Genomic DNA, 6,445 nt, shown 5'->3' with positions numbered 1-6,445 from the left:
CATCCTAAATTGAGGAGAGCAAGATTTATGATTTTTTTCCCCTTTTCCTCTTTTTGTGAGTGTGTATGTGTATGCTTCTATGTGAGATTTTGTCTTTATAGCTTTGCTTTCACCATTTGTCCTAGGGTTCTATCTGTCCGTTTTCTGTTTGTTTTTTACATAAAAAAATTTTTTTAATAATTTTTACATATATATATGTATAACTGATTCACTTTGCTATAAAGCAGAAACTAACACACCATTGTAAAGCAATTATACTCCAGTAAAGATGTAAAAATAAATTAATTAATTAATTAAAAAAATCAAATAAAATACTATACACAGAACGACCTCCTTTTCTTAGAGTTTTGATTCAGTAGGTACAAAATGAGGCATAATTTATTTCTTTTAAAGTAAGTAATTTGCATGTAGCAACTTGTTTAATAATTATTGCATCCCTAAAAGATAGGTATTATTTTTATTTTATCCATTGTAGAGATGAGAAAACAGGCATAAGTACCATTTCTTTGGTCACACAATGAGAAGTAGAAAAGAAGATATTTAGAATGCCCTCATACTCCAAAGCAAATTAGATTCTGGATAAAGTATACTGTACGTATGACACCATAGTAACATATCTTAGATCACGATGCAACAAGAAAGAATTAATTAAAAATAATTTAAATAGCCATTCAAAAACCCAACAAGGTCCCCCTTCACCACCAATACCCTAACAAATTGCTTCTGGAGCCAGAAGCAACGTGAACTAAGGAGACACTAAAAGCAGGCTTTCCTTTCTTTCTTTCATTTTTTTGGCTGCACCGTGCAGCATGTGGGATCTTAGTTCCCTGACCAGGGATCAACCCTGCTCTCCCTGCATGGGAATGCAGAGTCTTAACCACTGGACCTCTAGGGAAGTCCCAGCAGGGTTTCCTTTAAAATAAAGGCTGGTATCAAACAAAGCTCCTCAGAATGTTTTTTAAAAAATTATACTTTCAGAAATATAATACTTATAAGTGAGTTCACAGATCATGAAGAAAAGAAAATTTCAAGGTGTGAAAAAGATGTATTAGCCAAGTAGAATTCAAATAAATCTTGTGGAGCAATGTTAATCAGAATGTATAAACTATAAACTAAAAAAACAGTGTTAGAAATAATATTACCAAATTATGATACAATTCATCAGGAAAAATTTATAATTCTTATCTGATATGCATCTAAGAAGGTAGCCTCAAAATATATTAAACAAAAAATAGAACTAAAGGAAAAATTTAGTAATATAATAGTATAGCAGGAGATTTCAACATAATTTATCAATAAGTTATTTGGAAAATATTGATATTTATAGATACTTAAATTTAAAAATTGGAGAATCCATATCCTTATGTGCATAGAGAATGTACAAAGACATAAAGCTTCTCCCGAAATATCAGATATTTGTTACCCCAAAGAATATATTCTTACACCACTATGCAATGATAATAAATAAAAATAAATTAATTTATCAAACATCACCACAGAGTTCTAAATAGTTCACTTATCAAAGAAGGATTTTGTGGGAATTAAAAAATAATCTATAACATAGTTTGATCAATTCATATTTGATACAGTAAAGGTGGTATTTCAGAGTATTATAGTCTTAAATGTTTATACTGGAAGAGAAGACAAGATGGAGATAAGCATTTAAATTATGATATCAGAAAATAAGTCACATATCCCTCCCCCAAAAAACTTTGATACCATGTTCTACCATTCTAATCATACTCCTGCATGTATAACCAACCCCCTTGCCCCTTTTAAAAATATTTTTCTGAAAAAAGCCCAAACCTTGCTAGATAAAACTCTCTATTCTGTGCCTGTACGCACGCAGATGTGAGGCAAAACCATAACTGTATTGACTGGATCTGTGTTAAATTCAAAGCCTCATCTTCAAGCATTACTTTAATAGTACAGTATCAAATCATGAACTCTTTTCTAATTAATCAAAAAAGCAGAAGCTTTCAGGTGAGAACATTTCAATGATATCACCACCAAATCTACCCGCATACTTTTATACATGCCTATGGACTCTGCCTTCTCTTCCATTATGTGTGAATAGTTCATTTCTAATTGGATGTGTGAAACCTGCCACTTGTGCATTAGGTTCTGTCTTCTCTCACTCAATCAATTATATCAGCAATTATCCCTTTTTCTCCTTCATCAAAATAGAGTTTCTGGTATTGATTAGTCTCACAATAAATACATTTTAAACTAAATGATTGGAATTATATTGGCAATGATCCATAGTTAATAAAATGGATCAGAAAGATACTGACATTTATTGCTAAGTTTTCAATGTCTGTTGAAATAATTCAGTGCCTGTACTGAAACCTGTAATATTGAGGTTTTAAAGTTAAAATATATTACTTTAATATGAATAACAAAGGCTCAAAAATTATGTATCCTTCTGTGCTGAAACCTGTAATAGTGAGGTTTTAAAGTCAAAATATACTACCTTAATATGAATAACAAAGACTCAAAAATTATAGATATCCTAATTTAAGATAAGATGAATTGATGCAGTGGAATGCTGACTTTGTTTGAGAATTTTTTTTCCTGAGGCTGTCTCATCAGCTCATTTTAATAATATCATAGCAGGCAATCAATGTGTTGTCTCCATGTTAATGGACATTAAACTTGTCTCACTTCCAGAATGCATGCATAAGGCTTTACGATCTGGGATTTATTGAGAAAACTGCAATACAAGTATTGATGTCCCCATCAGTTTGGGTCTCAGTCTATAATTAATAGCTTGTTTCCTTTCATTTCAATGGAGACAATCAAGTTCTAGGCTAATTAAGTAGAGGTAAGCCATAAATTGCAGTTTAAAGAGAGAAAGTCTGGTTTTGAAACAAAAGGCATTCAGGAGTTTTGGAAAGAAAATACATTCACAATACTTGATTTGACATTTGGAAATGTTTCTCTTAAAAACGTGAAATACATGGCTTACTTTCTGAAACTAATATTATGCACTAGAAACCATAATTCATCTTCAGTCAAAACAGCCATTCGTTAGCTGATGTATTCTCAAGAGTATCAGAACTAGTAGTTTTGATGATTTTTTCACTGCAGATAATTTTGTGGTTTCATGGCTGAGAAAACCTAGTGTTCTGTCATGAAGTCATGTCTATTATGATCACAATTGATGAGTCTTAATAATGATTCAAAATTTTCACTGCTATTATTTAATGTGCTATGTTGTTTTTATATTTCCTCTAAACTTAATAAAAGATAATTGATTTTAATTAATAACAACATTTAGCAATTAAACTGCCTGGCAGTAGCCTAGCTTATAAACACTCTGTAGACTCAGCTTGTTCCATCTGAAAGCAGCAATTTCCACTTTTCCCCATATAACACAGTGAGTGATTATACCATCCCAACACACAAAAAGCAGTTTGGCTATAACAGCCCACTTAAATAAATAAAAATATTTGAGGCAATGTGTACTGAATGCTACTTACTACTCACCTCCCACAACCTAGGCATGATACTGACCCTCCTACCTCCACCACGCAAGACTTACTGCTTTAAAAAATAATAAAATAAAAATTAGAAAGTTGTGCAAAACTTCATAAAACAAATACTTTCTAGAAAGCTTTTGCTTTCTCTGTTCAGAGATTTAAAAATATTTATTGGAGTCATATATTATGTCCCTTGTCGTCATTACTATAAGCAACAACTTCATTTCTCTAGTTATATTTATGTTCAAATATCCCATAGCCTCATTATGTTAAGAATATTAATCAGTCACTCTAACAAATTGAAACTAAGTCAGCTATACCGACAGATTCCCTTCTTGCCATCAATATAACCTACGTGCCCTATATATAAAATAGATAACCAGTAAGGACCTACTGTATAGCACAGGGAACTCCACTCAACTCTCTGTAATAACCTATATGGGTTATAAAGAATCTGAAAAAGAATGAATATATGTATAACTGAATCACTTTTCTGTACACCTGAAACGAACACAACACTGTAAATCAACTGTAGTCCAATAAAATTTATATAGATAGCTTACACACTACAAGTGGCTCAGGAGGGATCCAGTGTCCAGGTGAGTTATTATTAGTGCCATCTTTCACTATGGAATTTGTGCCAGAACAGACAGTAAATTATACAGTCAGCCTAGGTCTACAGACAACTTCAGGCTTCTCTCTACCTTGGTTTTTTGAAAGCCCTGGAGGATAGAGCAGAACTGGTGAGCACCGTCTCACAGAAAACAATCTTACCCTCACCTTAAGCTGTACTTCTCTTTCCTCAAGTTGCCATTCTCAGGGTTGCTCTTGACCATCTTGCTTTCCTGTCTCTACAGATGCAGCTGATCTCACCTGCACCCAGGAACACGCTGCTAATATTCTCGATCAGTAGACCACATGGGCTTACAGACCAGCAGGATCTTGGTGCTCATAGGAAGTTTATCCTCCTACCACAGCTTCTTCCACATGCTCTTAGATCACTGCTCCACTCATGAATTATGTGGACCTAACTTACCTCTATCTTCAGATCATCAGGGCTTAACTCCTTCCTATTCTTAATATCTCTTCTGTGATCCTGGGTCTGTGCGGTGGGTGCCAATGCAGTTCCAAAACTAATTGCTCACCTGGCTGCTCTTTGGATTTTATAAAGGAAACCTTTTTAGGTAATAAAGATGTTCACAGAAGGCTCAGTTCAAGCACAGGTTAATGTCATTTCCTGAGTCATTGCTTCCTTCCAGCATATAAACCCAGTTGGTGAGTCTTCCTTGTAGGTCCAAACTACTTTCTCTATAGTGATTTTTAAAATTTTCCACCGGGCCTTTTAGTTTATCCTGAATTTTATATTTCCCTGATATGATTTTTAAGTTTGGTAGACAAATCATATGTGCCAAGTTTGTATTTCTTTCACTCTTTCATGAGATTATTGGCCTCAGTGATATTTAAGAGATATGTTTTAAATAACATGTTTTAAATAACATTGAAACTGTGCTTTGTTGTTTTCTTTGTTTGTGTTTGCTCTATATTGCTATTCTGGTTTCTCAATTTAGTCTGTAAGAAAAAGAAGAAAGAAAAGAAAAGGAACAGGGCTAGAAATACCTGCCTTGCATCTGCTGAATGCACTTGTGATTATTTAAATACACATACCTTGAAACACACACATACACACACACACACACACAGGCACCATAGTAACACTTTCTACTGCAATTATTAAGTCTGATGGTGTGCTAGTGATATGAGATAATAGTTCATTGTTCTTCTAATCCTCTTGGCAGGATTAGTACACCATTTTTGAAATCTCTACCTAGCAAATGTAAATGCAGGTGCTGCTGTAGGTAGCCTGGTTTGCACTTACTTGGTCAGCATTATAATAATCATATGGGCTAATGAAAGATGAAGTAATACAGCTAGGGAGCTTGAATTTGGACTTTATTTGGGGTTAGTGCATTAACCATCCACAAAATTGGATGGCAGATGTGATCTGGTTATAAACTTGTTACAACATTAACCAATAGAATTTATTTAAGTGATATTTTGGGCCAAGTTGGTATCCTTTTCCTCACTGCATAGTTACTATAAAAGCTTCATTTTTATTTCAATATGGCAACTTTTCCATTTAAAAAACAAGTCTTTGTATGGGAATATGTGTATATGTATAACTGATTCACTTTGTTATCAAGCAGAAATTAACACACCATTGTAAAGCAATTATACTCCAATAAAGATGTTTAAAAAAAAAGTCTTTGATGAAGGTCTCTCTCTCTCTCTCTCTCTCTTTCTCTCACACACACACACACACACCCCTATGTATTTGCTTTCAGATGGCCAGTCTAATTGTATATATTGTAGTAATCTTAATAAACTGCAGAAGTATAAATTAAATTCTGAACTCTAATTTTTCCTTGTTATGTAGTTAGAAATATTTTGTTAATTTGAGGGGAAAATGATGTGATAGGAAAAGAGGCTGAGAATTAAATTAAGGTCTTAGACTACATGGCTTGTATTTTTAGCCTGGATGCTTTATATAAATTTGCCATTATCTCATGGGATACTATTTATTTTCCTTTTCTAATCCATCCTAATTTTGTAAATTGTTTTAATTTTTCTATAAAATAGGAAATAGTTATTTTCATAGACAAGTCCATTGTTAGAATCACACTGAGTTTCTGAATTGTCATTTTAAACAATCAAGAAATATTTTTTATCCATTTGATACTCTGTAAGCCATTTTAAAATATACTTAAACTACCCCTGATCATTTTCTGTCCTATTGGTTGTTAACCATAATCATTTGTACAGATATTGCCAATTGCCTGAACCTAATGGGACAATCCTACACATGGTTTTGCTGTTATCAATTATATTTTTGTTTTCTCTACAAAGCTTTCATGCTACTCTTTTATGTTATCCTGGTAAACAAACTACATATATACATATATATA

Source organism: Neophocaena asiaeorientalis, unplaced genomic scaffold (genome assembly GCF_003031525.2).
Source record: "Neophocaena asiaeorientalis asiaeorientalis breed wild unplaced genomic scaffold, Neophocaena_asiaeorientalis_V1.1 scaffold25, whole genome shotgun sequence".
Classification (NCBI taxonomy): Eukaryota; Metazoa; Chordata; class Mammalia; order Artiodactyla; family Phocoenidae; genus Neophocaena; species Neophocaena asiaeorientalis.
The sequence above is the reverse complement of the archived record's forward strand: the minus strand, read 5'-3'. Positions refer to the sequence as shown.